The sequence below is a fragment of the Tigriopus californicus genome, chromosome 4 (assembly GCF_007210705.1).
Source record: "Tigriopus californicus strain San Diego chromosome 4, Tcal_SD_v2.1, whole genome shotgun sequence".
NCBI classification, from domain to species: domain Eukaryota; kingdom Metazoa; phylum Arthropoda; class Copepoda; order Harpacticoida; family Harpacticidae; genus Tigriopus; species Tigriopus californicus.
In genome coordinates, this window is record NC_081443.1 from 13178272 (window position 1) to 13199315 (window position 21044).

The 21044-nt window shown below is 43.6% G+C and overlaps 1 long non-coding RNA gene across 1 annotated transcript; it reads left to right on the plus strand.

The window, feature by feature from the left end:
• Window positions 1-18970: 18970 nt before the first annotated feature.
• Window positions 18971-20976, plus strand: LOC131879329 (uncharacterized). The gene is made up of 3 exons (XR_009373138.1): window positions 18971-19363; window positions 19500-20814; window positions 20897-20976. It is a non-coding gene; the product is annotated as an uncharacterized LOC131879329 (long non-coding RNA).
• The last annotated feature ends 68 nt before the right edge of the window (window positions 20977-21044 follow it).

The following is a 21044-nucleotide window of genomic DNA, read 5'->3' on the forward strand; positions in this document are numbered from 1 at the left end:
ACTCTATTTGGATGGGCTTTATTTTTGAACCGGTTTAATCACCTTGGATTTACATGAGACTGGCAATCCGTATGCCAGCTAAGCCGTGGAATAGCAGTCAGGATTATACTGGCAAAGAACAATAACACCCCGCTCACCACCCCATTTTGAAGCGGGAATTCGGGCTCATCCAAGTGGAAGTCATAACTAGTGCCTCGACCATCATGACGACGAGGCGTGAATTTTCATGCTTCGGGACCTCATGATCAACGGGGTGTCAAGGGGTAAACTTGGTGAAAAAAATATTCGACTATGAGATAGAAAAAATTTTGCTCTGCCTCTAAAACTGCCTGTGACAATCAGCATCCATTTAAAGAGTCTCTCCGTTTTGGCCAATCGCCATTCGCCGCATTTACTCTCATTCATTAGTTGTCGGCTTCCCTGCTCTCCACTTTTCAAAAATGGCTTGCTTGACACCTCCATTAACTACATTGAAACTTTTGAACACTGTCTGAAATAGCAATCGGTGTAAAATGTGTGAATGCTCCTATGAGCTTTTCCCATGAATATCAATATTGAATTCTTAAATTGATATGTACTCTGCGAACAAAAGGGATTTTTTTAGTCCAGATGGAGCCCGGTGATTCCCTGGTAGGTCTTTTTCTCATCAGTGTTCCTTGTGAGATGGAGGAGTCCAAAGTCAATGATGTTGATGATGTGTATGGGCGAGTAGCTCAAGATGAAAATTCCATCTTAACCCCTCGCCAGGCGTTTTGAAGCCTCGTCTGGAGCGAAGTATTTTTAAACACATGCAAATGTCACTCCAAAATTCAAATCATTATTCAAAACACCGTGTTCGTTCAGGCGCCATCTAATCAACGTTGGCGAAGAGGTAGCAATGACGCGAAAGAAGAGGATATTTTTATTCTGAGCTTCCAGTACGTACATGGTGGCTCGCCAGTAGCAATCTTTATGCCATATGTTTGAATGAGCCAGCAGAACCATGATTACCACCTATGATAATACCTACGATGACAAGGTCCGAATTTCTTGCTTGTTAGGCGCTCTTGATTAGGATACAAGACTGATGGGCTGAGCTTCCACTTGAGTCTTCAGGAGCAGGTCTTCTTGAACGTTGTCGTCACAGTCGTCGTCTTCTTATGTTACCTCGGCTTCCAACCGACTCACAATGGCCAACTCGTTTGGCCAACGCCCCAAAGTCTAACATCTGTCATTGTAATCCATCCATTCGAGCTTGATCATCGTGGACGTTCGCCAAGCCTGCAAAATAAATAAATTTTAACCATTGATAAAGGCAAAATTTTACATTAGATCTCTCCTTGGACGCTTTCACAATTGGTGCTCAACCAATCATCTTTTTTAGAAGTACACATCCGGTTTGCAAATGTCAAATCCTATTAGGACTTTCCATTCTCCGCGACTCATCAACATACTTCTATCGTGGCATTTGCTTTGGCATTCAATGAATACGTACATTTCCAGCCTGATCCACTTCAGATGAGTGTACATGTTGCCAATTTCGAATGCATATTTCGAAATTGTTTCCAACCCCTTGTGTTTGGCCCATTTCCTCTTAATCTCGCTAATTGCCACTTTTAGCCAAGACATACAGTATGCGTGCGCACACTCAGTCTTATCACGGTGTATCATTTCGCCGACTGACATATCTAGTGCAAAAATTGAAGGGAGCACATTCACATTACCAGCAACGCTCATAATAGGGGCCGTACCTCTTCACTAAGGTAACGTTAGCAGTATACATTTGTATATAGTACATGTATGTACGTAGGTATGTACGTATGTACGTATATCCACCCGTCAATTGTCGTTTGGATGTAGGTGTGTAATTGCCCATGAGTGCGTTTCCCCAGCTTCATGTGCGGCCAATCCCATTTCGGCCCTCATGACATTGTCAACCCCAAATGGACAACTCGATTGGCCGACGGGGACAATGACTTCACATACGTACAACGCATATCTGTCTCGGGGATAGTTGTTGGCCTGTATGCATGCCTGAAGACGTCTTCATTTCCCCCTTCTCTTCCATTTGTTGTAAACTACGTTGGGATCGTTGTACTCCTGGAATAGCCAAATACCTTGCACCACTATGGATTGCTCCAGCTCACTAACAGTCATCTACGAGCGCAAGTGCGTGTTCCCGAGAGTTGAGCAGTCCTCGATTTATCTCTTGTAAAATGGCATGTCCATGCATTATGGAGGTTCACCGCTGCTAATGCACACCTTGAGATGGCTTGAACTGATTGACGAAGCACTACTATCTTACTCGGCTTGAACCCCCGTTTCCGAGACCTCGCTCGCCCCGTTTGACGAGGACGAACCCTCACACACATTTGTAATAATAATCTATCCAGGATTCTTTTACCCTCAAAAAATCCACTCACACAAGACATGCATTCATCATTTGCCATGTATCGTATTATTAACGACTCACCGGGAATCTAACAAGTTGAACCCAGGTACCAGATTTTCACCTTTAGGATTAACGGATTAGGCTGAAACTGGCATTCGTCAGTTTTCCAGTTACTATTCAGTTCCAATCACTTCACAATCGCAAAAGAAGGATTGATCCATACTCCTTCCGATGTCGGTTGAAGTGATATTAAAAAAACCCAATGACTATAACCTTTAGGAATCCAATCGGATCCAATTAGAAAATCAATTTTGACTGGAGCCACTTCAGGTAATGCCACATTTGCACCTCATGAATATCGTCCTTTGAGAGCACTCCAATATCAGTCTCGTTAAGCCCCTCCAAGTCGGATTTCCTCTCATTTGGTCCGATTACTCATAGTAATCCTGCTAGGTAGTAATCAGACTTGCACCTGTACTTTTTTTCTATTTTCGCTTGAAGCAAGTTTGTGGCTTTCGCTTTGTCGGGTACAAATGGACCCACTAAAGTTGTTGTTTGTGTGCTTGGTCACATCATTTCTCATTTCTCCAGTGTTCCATGCCAAGTTCCAGATGGAATGCGACAAACTTCCCGAGTGGTTTGGCTCCCGAGTCCTTGGAAGCCCTAAATCGGTGGCCTTTCCACGATGGGAAAAAGCGATTGCAATTACACGGCAAAATTAAATCTAAAGTCCATTCACGCCTGACTGACGTCCACCTACTTGAGGGATGAAGAACGAACGCACCTGAGCCAATTTAGGGCATTTGCTAATTACTAAATATCCAAGGCTTTGTTGGGTCGCCAACGGCCGTGTAGGCCGTCCAGTAATGAGAGAATGGGATGGATGCACTTCATGTGTTAACTTCAAATCTAATTGCAAGCCCAAACCTGGATTGGACAGCTAGTTTCGCTTAAAGGCCGCGGAAAGTTCCTATTCCCTTCTGACAAACGCACTAAATTCGCCCTTTGTTAAATCCAGGCGAATTAGCTGGTCTTGAAAATTAGATTCATTCAGACTCGTGGGCAATTTAAATTCTAGTTCATTGAACGTGCCGGTTGATGAACGAGCGGATGGGGCCACGTTTATGGCTATTTTGGTATTTTCTTGAGCCTTTCAAAAGCCCGGTTAAGTGTCATAATTGAACTTGTTTGAAGGCCAGATATTCCTTTTCATGTTAAGAAGAGTTAGCCATTGGCTAGCTCCGTTCCATCGAAACAATGCATATTTCAACCACAGTGAAGCCGACATGCCTGGATATATGTACAGTAAAGCACTACAGGGTTATTCAAATACTCTAGGCCTTGAAAAGAACTGATGACTGTTCCAATTATATTATAGATTATTCATTACATATGCTGCTGTTGTAGCAAATGAATAAAAAGTTGTCATATATAATGGTCTTTTGAAAGAATATCAGCTTTGAACCTTGTTTTTAGCAGAAGCACAAGTATGTCATTTTGTCCCGTACTGCCTTTAAGGCTGAGATGAGTGCACCAACATTGAGATAGAATTGTGCGCTAAAGTTCAAACCGTCTTTGTTGGAGATAGTTGAACCCTGGCCCGAATTACGTGGACAACCCTGTACCTGTAGTTTCGTGTGTAGAATTTTCTTCACTGACTCGACATGGTCGTAAAAATGTCGCAAATGTAAATGAGTTTCAAAGCAAGTAAGCTTGAAAGCGAGGAGGCCAGTCACCCTCCCCCCCTTTTTTTCTTTCCTCTTTCTTTCGTAGATCTTTGGTTGAGCTTTAAACAGCTTTCTCTTTCAACTGAGGTATTTCAAAACTGGTCCCCCATTCAAGGTCCAGTTTTGGCTTTGATTTGCCCGCATGGGGGCGAATCACAATAAGGTTCATCATTGTTTAGTCTGCACCCGTGAATGGATCGACATTAAAGACTGTTTACCGGCCTTCTTTCAAGTGATTTAAGACACATTCATTCTCTGTGGGACTGTGTACGTAATGGACTACGTGATTACAAGTTCGAGCCAGATCATTGACCACACCATCGGATGTGCCCGACATTCCCGAAGATATATTGCTGGTCTTTGGATTTGGCTGATCCCCGGCCCCACTGATCTCGTTATTGATTATTAAGCCAATATTTGGTCAGTCCATTCATTGCCTCGAACCACCTCGGTCCAAGATTTTGAGGGGAAAAATGCGGATGAAGACGATTTTTATCCCATCCGCTTTCAATGGACACCTCCGTCAGCAGTTCCTCAGAATATTTGTCCACTCGAATCTCTCCATGTTGCTGAGGCCAAGGTCGGTCGACTAGCCGGCCTTCCTGGCCTTTGGGGCCTTCGCCAGGCCTCGATGGCGACAAAGCACTTGAGCGACGGGGCCGACCATTGAATGCAATTGTGATGCCTGGGCATTCCTCACAAATGGAAAAGTCAAGAGCAGAAATTCTGGGACTCGATTTGCCAAGGCGGGAACAAATAGCGACCAGAGCACTCACCGATGATGGTCCAGAGGGTTGTGTCCCAAGCTAATTTGCTAAATGTCACCTCTACCGTCCGTCCAGCTAAAATGTCTCGTTTGACTTGACTCGGCTTTCCATTCCTCGCGTCTTATTTGATCTTTTCTGAAACCCTTCAGTCAACTTCTTTTACCTACCGACTGGTACTGTCCAATACCGTCCAATGGACAGATTTTTTGCTCCGCTTCGCTATTCTCAGGTGAAATTGAACACCTTCTACCGATAAGAATCTCTCCTCAATTTACTTATCTGTCAGCCACAGACAAGCACAATTATCAAAGTATGCAGAATTCCTCAACATTGTTGGTACGAATCATGGTGCTTTTCCTCAAAAAACAACACCGTGTGTCTGTCTGGTTTTGCGAATAGAACCCGAGAACCCAGATGATCGTTGTATTGGCTCACGGTCCATTTGGCCTCTCTGTCTCATGAAAGACGTGAAAGTATTCCAATTGCTTTTGACTCGGAATCTTGCTCATGAATCATCGTGTTCAGCTTGTTCCCCTTTGACTTTGTTTCCGTGTTCGTACAAACACAACATTCGTCGTCTGCTAATCTTCACTAGCATTGGTAAAGAACCGAGGGGATGTTCCTTGTAGGTACGGACACACATACGGGGGTAACTAATCCCATTGACAGTAGACACTGAGTCAAGATTGGACTTGTGACAGAAAAAGGGCCATTGCCGAAAGTGAAGGAGGATCTTTTGATTTCCTTTCCTTTGAGCTCCCCTATGTAGTGTGTGCTTCTCCCTCTCTGTTTGGGGGTTCTGCTTTTCTCGTTTGCCATCGTTAGCCCTCATCTTGTTTGTTATTGGGATGAGGATGTTCTTGTTGATTCCCCGTGATTTCCTCGCCTCATTGGCAGTCGAATCAGGTCCAATCCAGAGCACTTTGCCACGTCGCCAGCGGGATGTTGTTCCCAGTGTACTACTCGTACTGTAGGAGAACTATAATAGCCAATCGAGAAGTACTGCGGTACATACTTAAACTGGATCCTAGACTAAGCCTTTCCTGCGTGACTGGCTTCCTTCACATATCCTGATTGAATGAGCGGTCGGTGGCTTTTTGAACCCATTGTTTGCTTTTAGATCAATAGGGACAACAACATGAACTGCTCAACGACAACAGAGAGGGAGAGAGAGTTCCCCCTCATTTTGACGGCGGAGCTTCATTTTTTAGGCGAGAAATCCGCGCATCGATCAAGGTTGACATGTATAAAATGGGGTTAGCGGTTTACTATTATGATTTCTGCCCGGGCATGACCTCAAACTAGATCATCCAAGGCACTTCCCAAGGAGCAGTTCGGACGAAGAATGATTCGTGGCATTATCAGAGGGCAGGACAACTTCCGTTCCATGCGGGGTTTGTGACTCGTCTTTCTCACGCGAGTTCGTTATTTGGTGAGCGAGGAGTGCCAAACAAAAAATGTCACCCAACTCAGGTGGGTCGCTCGCTCGCTCAAGCCTTTTTAGATTCATGCCAAAGATAGGTATGTACCCTAAGTATTCATGGTGGTTGGCTCCATATTCAGTGCATATAGTATACGATACAGTTTTTGTCTCTTTTCATTATGCTTAGAGGGTTACGAGTTTTAGCAGTCGGAACCAATTGTGGGAGTGGTCCAACGTTCCTGGCTTTAGGGTTATGTGGGCTCAACCCTCAATATCCTCTTGAGTAGGAAAGGGGGATGTTTGATGGTTGATGGTTTGAGCGATGGTTCGATGTTCCATTTTCGAGACTGATTGTGCCACCATGTCCAATCATGTCACTGACTCTCCACCATGTGCTCGAGGAATCAATCCACTGACGGTTTTTTTTTGGTCCCACTTTCCCATTTATGTCCTAGACGAGTTCCATGAATGGGAGTGTCAATCATTTTGGTGAGTGTCGTGACGTCACCGGTCGATTCCGTGAATCTTCAGTGAGGCAAAGACGATTTCTACCCAAGATTGGCATTCAAAAATGAGGGATCAAGGGACAACAACCGGATCCTCGTCATTGATGAACCACGTCCTTTGGCGAGTTACAAGTGGAGCAACCCAGGAATTTGACGAGAATCCAGCTTTGGGGACGGGCGTGCATAATGCATTTCTCAAGGAACAAAAGGGGTGAAATGCAATCTGTGACAGATGGGATCCAGCTCACTCCAAATTGGAGGTGGCTTATATTTACAAAGCTTTTAGTTTTCGGCTGGCTTGAAATCTCAGCGGTTCAATCCTAGATGGTTGGCAAGTCTCTTCTTGGCTTTTCTGCCAATTTCGGAGAAAGTCAGTGTTGGTACATAGACGAAGAAGAAGAAGAAAGATTGCCTCCTCCGACGAAAAGGCGCAAACCAGCAATTCAATTTCCGGATCCTTGGCAAGCTGTTCAAGGACAGGGAGTTGTGCGAGAACTTATCAGTCAAGGAGCAAAAGCAACTCTTGCTCTTCACTTGTCTACTCCTTACTTTGGGAAACAGTGGAAAAAGCACGTGGTAAAAACCACGGTTAGGAATGGTTTTTCCTCACTTTCTCTTCTTTCAACTTTGATCCAAATATTTCTTTGTCCCTGTCCCATCGAGTGAGGACTTTCAAGAGGCTTGACTTTCAAACTGAGCCACTTTGAAAGGCTACATATTCGTCAACAAAATAGCTACATTAATAAAATTCAGACCCTTTTTATAAATTCAAAGGAGTTTGAGCTTATACATCTAAATTTCTGCTTGAATGGCAGTCAAGTCGTCCCAGAAATTTATTCCACGCTTCATCATTCGTGTGGAGTAAATGTCAGACATTTATGGAAACAAATTTGTCAGTTGTGGTTATTTAACACGCTAAACTATTAAGACCCTGAGCGTCGCAAAATTGCACAATCCTCCATGAATATGTTAGCTTTGGGAGAGACTGTCTTTTTTGTTCAATTTCGTCCAATGCCCCCGACATGTATGTTGTCTGATATTTATGAGGACAACTTATTTCGTGTCGAGTGTTCGTAGCTTGCGGCGATGAGGAGGGTGATGATGAAACCCCTTTGAATTTTAAGCCACTGAAGGGGCTACAGTAGTCGTTGGGCTGAGTTATGATGCCATTTCAACCTCACTGTCCCCATTATCATTATCGTTATCGTTCTCCTCGCACTTCTTTTGCGCCGTCTCACAAGCATGCAAACCCAATCCCGAGACTCTGAACAAAACCCAAAATATGCAAACAGAACAGGGTCGAGGAGCACTTGAGCGGGTATCACGGCATGGGAATGTTCCAGATGGACTCCAGGAAAAGGGGGGGGGAGGAGGGTGAAGGGCACCACCCCTGGAAATGGTTCAATCTTCCCATTGCTATCCATGGATATGAGTGAGTGAGAGGAGTGATCCTAATCCCCCGCCGAAATAGCGATGGGGAACTTCGAAGAGCAATGGCACCGCATGAGAGAGGAAACCGGCTCGTACCATGAATGGAACATATTAGCCATTTAGCCAATTACTCTGGTACCATCCTAGATTCGTGCGATTTGGTCCCATGTTTGCGCCTCGATTTTTCGACTTTTGCTAGGGGCACACTGTGTTCGATCCAATCGCCAAACGGCTTCATATGCCCAAACAGGACTCGAGGAGCTATCGATTTGTGAGGGACAGGGAGTTGGAAGCCATTTAGGGCTGTTAATCTGATCCTCCGACGTAGTGGGACATATCATCAAAGCTGTGTGGTAAATGGCTAGAGGGAAACGAGCTTGTTTGGGTGAATCATGCCTGGTTCCCTTTTTACCCCTCCAAGATCGGAGCGAGCGAGTCAGACCAGGAGGGAGGTTTCTGACACATGGTAGTTACTCTGCATGCACATCTGAGCAAGTCCTCTCCTGGATTTGAGGCTGAATTTTGAGGCTAGGGATGGAGGATGTCTTCGGCGAATCTCTTTAGATTGTCGCCAACATTCAAAACCTCGTTCCATTAGGGAAATGAGCTCATATTCCAAGGCCCCAAACTCTTACTGTCCCGGGTTTCTTTCACATATTCTAGGATATGGTGGAACATGGAACGGGTGGGTGACTAGATGTCCTAAGTCATTGGGCGATTTCCTAGTTCCTTTCGGTGATGAAAGTTGGAAGCCAAACCACTCAGCGAAGCAATTCAACCCATTGGGAACAATCTGGGGCCTAAACTTGGAAAAACTCTCATTTCGGAAACCCAAGCCATATGACTATCATGCTCGGCTCAAAGCCAGCCAAAAGAGACTTGCAAGCGATCTCGTTCGATCTGTTTCGAAGAATGGTCGTGGCAGCCAGCCTCCTCGTCTCCTGACGCTCTCATGGGCCAGATCCTCCAAATTGGGAACATACAATAACGGCAACAACAACCCTGGCAATTCAGGTTCCACCCGAGACAACTTGAAGACAAGTCTTCCAATCGAACTCCATCTCCAAGTGGATTTGGAACAAATGAGATCGGCGAGGATCCCAGTCGAGAAGATTCAAGGCTCATTAAGTCGATGGCAGCTCAGGAATAGTCAGCCCAATTCATGTTCCAATTGTGTCAAGGCATGGGGAAAGTTTCTCTTGTTTGCTGTGGATGTTGGTTGGTACATACATAGAGAAGAGATGCTGGCCGAGGAAACGTAGGATAAATGCAATGCTAGTCGTCGTTGTCGTAAATGAGTCATGTGGGATGGAATTTATCCGCTTGGATTCCGACATTCGTCTTGGAATCAGACTCAGATGAGTTGGAACCGAGCTCATCTGGATGACTTTCGTGGTGGCTCTTCAGCATGATTAAGATCGCTTTCATCGCACACATCAACATTAGGACCGACAACGACGACTTTGTTTGGGTGGCACTATGCCTCATTTCACGTGGTGCTCATGTATGCATGAGTTCAAATGAAAGCAAGACAAATGATGGGCTTCCCAGTTATTACCTCTCACCCTTCCCTAATCATATGCGGGTAGTAGTTCATGAACCAAACAGACACGCTCAACATCTTTGGAAATCAGTCAAGCCATGATGGCTATCATCATTCTTCGCTTTTTCTCTCGCTCTCTCTCTCTCTCTCTCTCTCTCTCTTTCTTTCTTTCTCTCTATCTCTTTCAAAAAGAGCGAGCTCATTAGGCGAGACGGATACGAAAGCGACCCAATTGCCGTTTTGTCGTTCCAAAAGTAAATATTTAGTCTTTTGCCCAGGCCAGGCGATGGCTTCATATGCACAATGGATTTAGCCAGGAATGGCCAGCGAAGGAGGTTTATTTTCAGACTGAGAGGGCCAATCTCGGATTTCGTCTCCGTCTCTGTTTTGCTCGAGGGGTGGAGAAGGAAAGAAGAAGAAAAAGACGAACACGACCTCGATCCCTCGTCGTCGTGCTCCATTTCAAAAATTGTCTCTTGAAAACATTTTTGTCGCATGTCGCATGCGTACTCTCTCTCTCTCCGGCTTTCTAGGAAAAATATGTGCAATCTCTTCGGCTGGTCGTATTCCTCTCGAACATTTCACGCTGGAGTGGAGCGAGCACATATTATATGACGAAAAATCTAGGAACAAAGGAGAATTGTAGTTAAAGGGTTTACGTAAAACAAATTCTCTCCTAACCAGAATCATTGAACAGAGATGGAAACTAAACGTGAATGACCAGGTTTCCAAGACATTATCCAGGACAATGTCTGAGGTAAAGTTAGAGAAAAACCGCTTATTAATTGATCCACTATGTAGCGGTTATTCTTCAAGCCATAAAAAACGCTTTTTTACTTGCAAGCTCATTATCTTTATGTTGAGAACTTGAATCATACATTGATTTGGGATTATTTGACAAATAATGAATCGATCAATTCGACTACTCTGAACAAGCATATTTGGACGATGTTCTTGCTTGATTCCATCGCAAAGAATGAACATGACCCACGAAAGTCAAAGGCTTTTCCCATGATTCGGTCAAGGATGGCTGGAATCCATAACTTCGCTTTCAGAGAGATTCTGCCAACCAAGTGTAAGGGATCCTTTGTGAAAGGATTTTGATTTAAATCAAAAGAATTAACAATAGGGGGTGTTTAAATCTTAGCTACGTATAAGAGGAGAGCTTTGTGGTGGATTTAAATGTACTTAATTTGGTCATGTACTTGCAAACTATTCTTCTGGTATGTGTGTGTTTGATGCATGTATAATGACTTGATTAGTCTTGACAGATGCTGTCACTGTTAAGGACAAAGACAAATCAGTTTGATGTTATCCTGCTGAGGAACACTTTATGTCCGTGATTGGTCGCGTCTGAAGCTTTTAGAGAGTTAGTACTCGACGTCTTGAATTGAAATGAAATATGGCTAGATCAGCACGATCATGAGGGTGTTGATGAGTCTTTCCAATGAAAACAAACATTAAAAAATTGCTATCCATTTGAGTCCCGGCCAGCACAACTGACTAGTCGCCGGTTGGACCAGCCATCTAGGGCGTACTTGTGTACATACTAAGTAAATAAGTAAGTAAGAGAGAAAAAAAGGTCCATGTGGTGAGTAATGGCTGCTCCAGAAGCTTGAGACGGAGATCTAAATATCACTTAGGAGACCAATTTCGTCCACACGGAAAATCCGTTCATCTCTGTCACAATGCGAGGCTGGGCTCAAAATTCGAAACGAACTCAGAGTTGGGCACAACCCGGTTTGGGCGCTGAAATACGCACAGGGGACACCACTCGATCTGGGGGCCCTAATCGAGCGTGACATTGTTTCTGGCGGCCCTGAAAACTCTCGCGCGCCAGCGGATGTCATAAACGAATGTGTACATGTTACTGCGAGTGTATCCATGGACTGTACTGAGGAGTGTAATGGGTTAGATTTCAAGACTAAGACTAATGGATAGTTTTTAAAAGACGATGGCGCCCAAGACGACGACTCATGTTCTTGGGCACATTTGAAGTGTGATCGAGTGAAAGACATTCATAAAGATCACATCACAACCCGAAGTCAAAATAGCACCAATGGATCCGATGAAATACGATGATGATGAGAATTACTTTCGAAAGAGCTGCCCTTCTCTTGCAGTTTAAAGGAGCAGTATTCGTGCTGGCTTGAGTATGCTCCACTGACAAAGCACATTCAAAGGCTTCATCATGTCGCGAATGGAAAGCCACGGAGGAGGGAGATGAGAAAAACATGATATTGTACTCCAAGTAGTGCAGAATTAATGGACTTGTTTGGATAGAATCCAATGGAATCGATAACTGGCTCTGGGCGACTATCGTTTCATCTTGACACGTGTGGTGCCCGCCACCCTGAGCTTTTGGCTCCAAATCTAATCTGAACAGTATTAACAGCCAAAGAAAGGGTGGCTGCCGATTTGGGCACCAATTCGTCATCCATATGGGATGAATAGCGATCATTGCCCTGCTTGTTCCCATTGGCGTGGCACCAAGTCATTGAAAGGCCATAAATGCATTATTGCCTTTGTGTCTTATCTACTGTATGTACTGTGCAGAGTGCAGAGTAGCTCAACGCGAATAAAGCAACTGGAGCATTAGCTGGGATAACCGGCCACCCTTCCACGTTCTAATCACGAACAGCTGGAAACATCATCAACTCAATACACATTTAACGAGTGACAAAAAGCACTTGTGTTTCTTTAGTGACAGATTCGGAGCTCGTTCCAAAGAGACTCGAGAGCGGATTTTCTCATGCAGCCATATATGGCACGGTTTACACGAGGACACAATAATGTTTATATGTTCCTCCACTTCCTCCCAAGCCATTTTGAAATGATAGCCCTACGATTCATTTCATCTTGGCTTGACATCCTGTTCTTAGGACCTTTTTGGGAATTGTAATCATCATAACATCCTTCCTTACCTCAGGGCTCCAGAAATGAATCAATTTAAAGCAGTGCTAGAGGCTGAATCTTTCAGCATGTTCAAAATGTATGGTATACGCTAAGAAAATTATCGTTGTTTCATGAACGGATGTGGGCTATTTTCTGGTCCTCTCTAGTTTATTGCCTCTGTGATAGAATATGGTGCGTGCCACATATTCATCCGTGTTGTACTATTTGCGTGCACAACACAAACCCTTTGCCTGGATCTAGTATTGACTGACATTTTTATGACATGCTTTGTACTGAATGTTATCGAGGTGTCTCTGTCCATAAATCACGAGATATTATATTTGCAACTACGATTAAATACCCGTATCTGATCGGCAATCTCACAACATGGCGTGTCCTATAGGAACAGCTCAAGCAATCCATTTTACTTGACATAGCCTCAAATGTTAATGTTGAATGTATGTAGCATTGTCAGTTGTTATCAAAATTGTTCTTCCGTCCATCAAAGAGATCCTTGTCCATTGCTCACGGTACTTGGGCTGTGCAGCCATTGGCTGACTTTCTTGTTTAGAGCTCAGTTGCTCCATATTCCAGCTTCTATAGCTCTCCAACGTTCCTTCTTCGAATGGGTTTGTTCTTTTGACGAGTGTCTCTTTCTTTCGCTCCTCGATCGATTCATCATTCCAACCAGGACCACAGAACGGCAGACGAAAGACGAACAGACCGGAGGAAAAACATGGCAATCATAGTACCACATATCCTACCCACTCACACACATACACACTCAGCCCAATCATGGGTATTGTGCTCAAAGAATATCAGTCAGAAGTAACGTGTGGGTACAATCGCGTGTTCATCTTGAGTGAGTGAGTGGGACTGGCTCTGTTAGGTAGATCAACTTGAACAAACATAGGGATCAACCAGGATCAGACGCGAGATGACTTATGATGAACAACTGACGAGTCTGGAGACACAATTATCGCTGTTAAAAACACATATGTGGATTGGGTGCGTGGGGATGATTATCTTTAGGTTGTCAGAGATCAAATCCTGCCACAAGATCAAAATTGAAATGACAAGAGATCGAAGGATTGGGAGAAGAGAATTTTCACCGCCAAAAACGAAGGATGGGAAATTTTGGATGGATGTCACTTTGGGTTGAAAATCGGTGAAACGAGGGGAATGTTTGGAATGTCCGTTAATAATAGACTGGTCAAATCGGGCATAAAGGACTCAATTGAATCCATTGTTCACCCTGATCAAGCTCGAAATTGAAATGTTTCCAACTGGAATAGGACTTCCTTTCATGTCTATCATTCATTAAATTCACGGTAAAGTCTTCAAAGCTCCATCGGAATGGCAGTCGACTTAAATGTTGGTCGGCTAGTTCTACTCGTTTTTGTGTGGAACTGACTAACCTCATGCTCAATCAGATGGAAGTGATAAGATCAAATGGAATTGGACTTCTTTGCCTCTTTGTTTCTCTTTTTTTTTAATTGATTGCCGACACACTTGGTTCGTTTTTTGCACTTGCCGCTCCGCCCTCTCTTAAAAGATTGCCTGAAGGGGGCGGTCTCAGCCCTACAATTTTTAATGAGTTTGCACTGAGTGACCGACCGAGTGGTGCGAACCATTAATTCACTTATTGACACATTCAAAACCATAACTCGTGCCAACAACACCTTCAATGTCGTAGCCAATGAAAGAGCTGGGTATTCATGGTCATTGGTTGGTTGCTAAGTCAAGTAAACGATTATTATACGAATGTGAATCAACCTTTAGCGACTGTTTAAACTTCGTCTCATATTCTTTTTTCTGGCGGATAAAAAGCGAAACAAAAAAGGTCGCTCAAAGCTTTGCCATCGAAATACATAGTCCAGTTCAATTGCCCATGATTGTACATTGGGATCTGATGATAAATGTTGCAAGTGCTATTCTTATGAGCAAATTGCTTTCTGACGGTGTCAACCTTATCGAATACATTAATGAAGCCCCAGGTCAATTATAATCCTTGATTAGCTTACACGGCTGGTTAAAGATCATTACAACCAATGCATTAATTATTTTTTAAGTGGACTTTGAGTATTTGATGGGCGTACCAAAGTTGCCGAAACAAATAAAAGCTTAATTGAATAAGTACGCCAGGATATTGTTCAGGGATGTATCCAAACTCGTGAACAAAAGAAAATAGGTAGTAAAACTTCACTAGAGTTAAACGTTTTTTTAGGCCAAGATGTACATTTTGACGTTTTATGATCTGCCTTAATTTTTTAAATCTTTTTTTGAAGTCTTGTTCCGAGACTTCACTTATACTATTTATGCTTGCCTACATTTGCAGTTTCTCTTGGTCCCATGGACGAATTCGTAAGAGGGTGAAAAGTACGAGTTTTGTTAAAATTCAAAAGTTCAGAAGATACTCTTACCCTTTGAAAACGTTGGTGGATGATGAACTTATACTTTTTTATGTGGAGAATTAATGACTAGTAAGTGTACGAGCGTTAATGCCAAAACACAATGGAGAGAGTCTTGATGCCTCTTCGCCGTTTGCGAGAGACACTGGCCGTTTCGGGACCTAAATGACGTAAACAAAAGGCAGTCTCGAATTTCTTTTTTCTCTTTGAGGACATTTTAATTGCCATTGAGAATGCAATCCTAGTTTGGCTGTGCCCCTGTTTGCTGTGCAATAGTAAGATGTCGATACATTTGAATAAGTTATACCTGCCTAGACATCAAGATACGTTTTACACGGTGCACTATATTTGAAATACAAAATAGAAATGGTGAACTGACCGTATTTGGCCTTAAGAATGGCAAAACGTCTAGCTCAGCTCTTCTCGAAAGCTGACCTTGAGCGACCTTTTCAGCAGCTCTAAGGAGTTGTTATGGGTGTTCCCGATAGGGAAATTACATCCAACCAACACCAGACGAAAGGGGCATAAAAACGGCAATCCAGCCCAACCAAGCAACCAATAGACGGACCAAACCATAGCAGGTCACAAGCTCGTAAATATCCCATCATCATTGGGAGGACGGAAGATCTGGTGAGATCTCGGCTCATCGAGCATCAGCTTACATGATCTCAAAATGGGGGATTCCATTTTCCAATTCTCTGCAGCACACCAACTTGTACTGGCATCAGTGTTTTTTTTTTGTTTCACGGGAAACCGTTTGATTTCACAAAAGAGAGGTGCCCGCAGCTTCAGAGGTCCAGGGCTCTAAAAAAGAGCTTGTGTATCCATTTTCAAAGCGGATTATCAGACCTTTTGGGGCATGAGCTTTTCTAAGGCGTTCTATTCTAAGGTCTCAATTACATAATGATGGGTTGGTTGTTGAGTGGTCGCTTTTCATTAAGATGCTAAATCCCTGATCTGTTGTGAAAAAGAATCTCCTGCTCAATCTGATGCTGAAGGCAGGACGGACGCACTGTATAATTGTCGAGCGATGGTGGCCGTAAAACTAGATTTGGGTCCAGCCAATGAGGCAATCAAAATTCACCACAATCCTTCTAGTGAACCCACTAAATATCCGTCTATGTCTAGGGATGTGCTTTTTTTGTCTTCTCACTGGCTCGATGATCGTCGAGCTCTGATCATCGCATCTGGAGAAAAACGGTTCAGGAATACTTGGTTTGCGTTTTGGATTGCTCTTTGGCTCACCACAAGCAAAACACATACAAAAGAGACCCCCTACTTTTATGGCCCCGGTATAAAATGGCATGTTTTGTAGCACTCTCGGTCCCATTTGTTCAACAGCACTATCACATCATCCATCCTTGAATATGTATGTAACAATGCGGTAGGATGCTTGAAGACTCTTGTGAGTGTTTGAAGTTATTTTTGGCAAAAATACCTAGGGTTCTTTTGCTAAAATGTTCCTTCAGTATGACAGGATTGAAGAGGAATCCCGGTTCTACAGTACTTGTCCTGGAACCGAACGTTTTGATCTTTCAACTCGATCCAAGAAATTCCTAGTATAGTTGGGGTCACATCATTGATGTGGAATGTGCTTTCAGCATTGTTTCATTTCTTTGCCAAATTGAGCGTTGAGTGATCCTCTGGTAATTCAAATTACTACAGGCAAATAGGCAGAGATAAGACACTCAAGATTGTTGACTTTGGCAACTTTTCTAAACTTTCTGTTTCTTGCCACAAATCAGGTTCACTTTCACCTAATTAACATGGGGAAAATGTGCCCAAAATTCGATCGTCCAGCCCATAATGTAAAGTTGCATTTAATCAATCATATCATATCTAAGTCAAAAAACTTTTCTATTTATTCTAGTTCCTAAGAAAGCGCGCTTTCTCGTCTATTCTTCACGCGTTCACCCACCACACAAACCTGGCGTAAACATATCCTTGACAACTTTATGAACTAAATCAATTTTAACATCTAAGCACAAACGTAAAAGTGTTCCCCCCTCCCAATGACCGCCTTAACCTCGATTGCTAAGTCCTTTTTCCGATGCGCTTAGTAAGAATGAAATTCTTATTTGACAACAAATATGTATAACTAGCCAAGATGAAATTAGTAACCCCATTTCAAATCAATGGTCATCCACTTCAAGGTGTGTCGTGTCCCTTCCCTTTGAAGGCTCTCTATTTATCTATTTCCCTTAATCTTTGGTCGAAACAGTACACAACCACTCTGATGATCCCATCGATATACTCAACTGCGATTTGTTGGTGATCTCTGTGTCAATGTCATTGAGACTTGTTTGCCCAAGTCCAAACAAACTTGTCATGGTTTGAGCGAGTAAACATTGTAATCTGCAGACAAGATCGGTGGCTTACTGTGGCATGTACTAGTACAATGGCACTCAGTGCTGCAGTACTAGAGTAATGACTACGTTCCTTCGACGCTCAGTGGTGGTGGTAGTAGTAGTAGTAGTGGTGGTGGTAGAAGTAATGGTTGGTTGGATGGGCACTTCTTTGCCGATGATTTCGTGATTTCGGGTGACTTAACTCGATCGACTCGGAAACTAAAGGAGACATTCCAGGGCCAATCAACGATGACCTCGAGCGACTACGTACGTTTACAGAGCTCATCAATAAAGCGACGGACGAGTTGGGTCGGACTGAGCGAACAGAGTCGTAAAAATATTTCGTGTCAAGTCCACGCGTCATAATGGGAAACAGATCAATTGAGACGGATCGTAAATTGTTGGGATTCATTATTCAGTTACCCTTGTTTCGCTGAGTTGGAATCGAGATTGGTCCTTCCCACGGAATCCGAGATTTATTTCCAGGGGTTATACTATGATTCGTACGATAATCAATTTTGCATCAATGCATTTAACGAGGGTTTTTGAAACCATGTGAAGAGCTGGAGAAGAAATAGTCGCTTCTCGCTGAGTCCCTATCAACGGAATGAATGAATGAATGGCTGGCTGGATGGATGGATAGATGGAGAAGAGCCCTAGAAGTATCAATTGACATTGGCAGATGTCAAGTTCAAGTTCGATCCGGAGCAGATGAATTCCGAGCAAGAATTATCGTGAATGCTCGCAGATGTAATGATTTCCTATTCATCTCATCAGCAGAGTCACATAATCATAATAGCTCGGGTTTCTCGCGAGTCCTCATTGAGAGTCGGATTTCTTCACAAATATCTAGATCCAACACAATCTCGGTCGTAGATGGTCAGAAGAGTCCTCTGGAAACTGGGATCACTTTGGCAAGAACGCCTTGTAAAATGAAGAGTAACCATACTATTTGTCATTTACCATTTGACTGCATATTTCCAGAAACAGAATGAGCTTGAATGCCAAAGTACATGCACTAGAGATGGTAGATCCGGTGAATATTCTGTGGTGGCAATCTATTAGTTTCAAATTACACTTTAAGCCGAACCCCACTCGTGATTTTTGATCATTGAGGAGACCTCGCAAATATGAGCATTAGTCGTAGACCAAGCTCAGAGTTATTTCGAAGGCATTGTTGACCAATGAATGTTGTGGATAGTATAGTTTCTCACCCTGAGGGACGCCTTTGCCAAGGGTCGTTAAAGCTGTTTTTAAATCAAGGTTTTATTTTGTTAAGCTTAGTAGATATACTTGTAACGTAAAACTGTACATAAAACCTTATCTGGGAACAGGACAAGAATCCACCATATGGAAATTTGATTGAGTAGTTGTCAATGTTTGTACAGCCTCTCTAGCACTCGCTCTCCTCACTGACACGGACGGATTCATGAAATCCAATCCCACAATTAATTGACTCGCTCGCGACACGAGCTTCCTCCGTATTGGAGAACGAGTGTGTTCCAAAGAATCCTGGATGAGTTGTCGCATAATCTATAGCCAGAGTGTACGTACATTTAAACATTAGAGCTTTTATGAGAGCCCACCCAATTTCCTGTTCTGATGGTGAATGAGTGGGTGGGCATCGTTTTCGCGGAAGATCCGAACTTCTTTCACTATTTGGATGCCTTGTCAGAAAGTTGACAACCATTGTCCTGGGTCATAGTTGTTCAAGATAGATCTTGATTGGTGGGAAATCAATTAATTTTTATCTTATCAAGGAGCGACCATCTTGGATGAGACGGACCAGGAGGAAGAGGAGAAGCAAGCACGTCCAATTTCATGGGTGTTCTCTGTTGGCCGATTTTAGGGTTGAAACCTTGGATTTTCGTGCCTGGAGGTCCCGAAGGATTGCGGGGAAACGAAGTCATCAAAAGACTATTTTGACAGATGGAGGATCAGGTGAATGAGACAATCAAGATCCAGTTTCCTGTCGACCAAAACCAATCCAAACCGACAAATTCCACCCTTTCTAACCAGTCCTAGGGCAATTTTCGATATACTGTACGTACTAGATGTAACTTTGTTTGTTTCCTAGGAGAAGCGAAAGGTTTGGGAGAGCCCTGGTACCAATTACGAGGTTTTGGCACTCCCTTTTGACAGACTCAAATCCAGATAATACAATGATACTGTCATAACCCAACTCACCCACCAACCTGTTCACGCCCGACCACCCTCAACACGATTCACGAATGCCAAAGAACGAGAAAGACGTGTCATTTGGTGCCCTTATTGGGCCCGACCGAAGGTGTCCAGAACCCCCAATTTTCTGGCATTCATCGCGATTCACTTTCACCCTTCACCCTGGTTTTGTCAAGCCGTACAGCTAGTTTACTGCCATGGTGTTTGCTGGTATCTGGGTGATCGTGCCAGCAATGCTAACCATCACCTTGGCTCACGCTATTGGTCTTGAGGATGGTTGCTGTGCTGGATCTAGGATCTAGGGCACACATCCAAGGGTGGTTTTCGATGACGACCTTATATTGACTTGGATTTCATTTATCTATCAGCGTGAACCACACGATCATGTTGTTTTTTCCACGCATGCGACAGATCATCGAGCAAGATGACGCCACTCAAACCACACAGTCTCAAAAGGCCCATCACTTTGACATTCTACCCGGAGTGAAGGTGTAAATATTACCAAAGTCAAATGTGAACCGATTTTGACCTCTTTTGGTCAATATTGAGAGGGATAGGGAAACAGTCTTTTATCAAACGTCTTTTACTCCCTGGCACTGGCCCTTTGCACGCACAATCATAGGTATTCATGTGCGGGGTTGGCAATTTCACCAGTGATCCAGCGGCTCTCGCTCAAATTTCTCGACGTTACACCTCAAAGAAGGTCGTAAATTTTGTAATAAGAATAACACGTTAGGTGGACTGGACCAAGCTGAGGGAGGGAAGGCGGCAATTCCTATAAATCTCAAGTGCCCAATTTTTTTCGAGTCTATTCGTCCGACGTACGGTGGACTCCTCCTGCCAATGCCAATTGCACAGAGAGAGGGTTGATCATCCGAGAGAAATCGCAGATTACAATCACACCGGTCTACAACACAAGGAAAAAAATCAGGCATCTCTCAAAGATTTTCAAATGATGATCATAGGAGGGAAGTAGGGAGGGGGGATGCTTCGCCAACCTTGCTTGTCCGATGAAATACATACACCTGATCAGTACTATCACGGGTCAAGAATCTACGTAGAATCCCGAGATTGAGCGAGCGAGGAGGGATTGGTTGGCTGAATTGAATGCAATCCACACGACGAGATGAGAAGAATCTCAAACCGACAAGAAACATCGTTCAGATTGAAGGAGTTTTCGGAATGCGATTTGGCCCCTAGATTAGATGAGGGTATGATGCCATGATGGTATGACGTTTCGCCATGACTCATCCTCACCCATCTTCAATCACCGGCTCCAGCCTACTCGCCCAGTTTCAGGATGCAAATCAGAGCGAATTCCGCATCCCGATTTTCCACCACCAAGTGGACAAATTGCTGGTCCATTGGTCACCTCGAAGAGCCAAAACGAAAAGAGAATGCCAAACTAGCATGATCTACCCAAGCTTGTAGCCTGAAACCA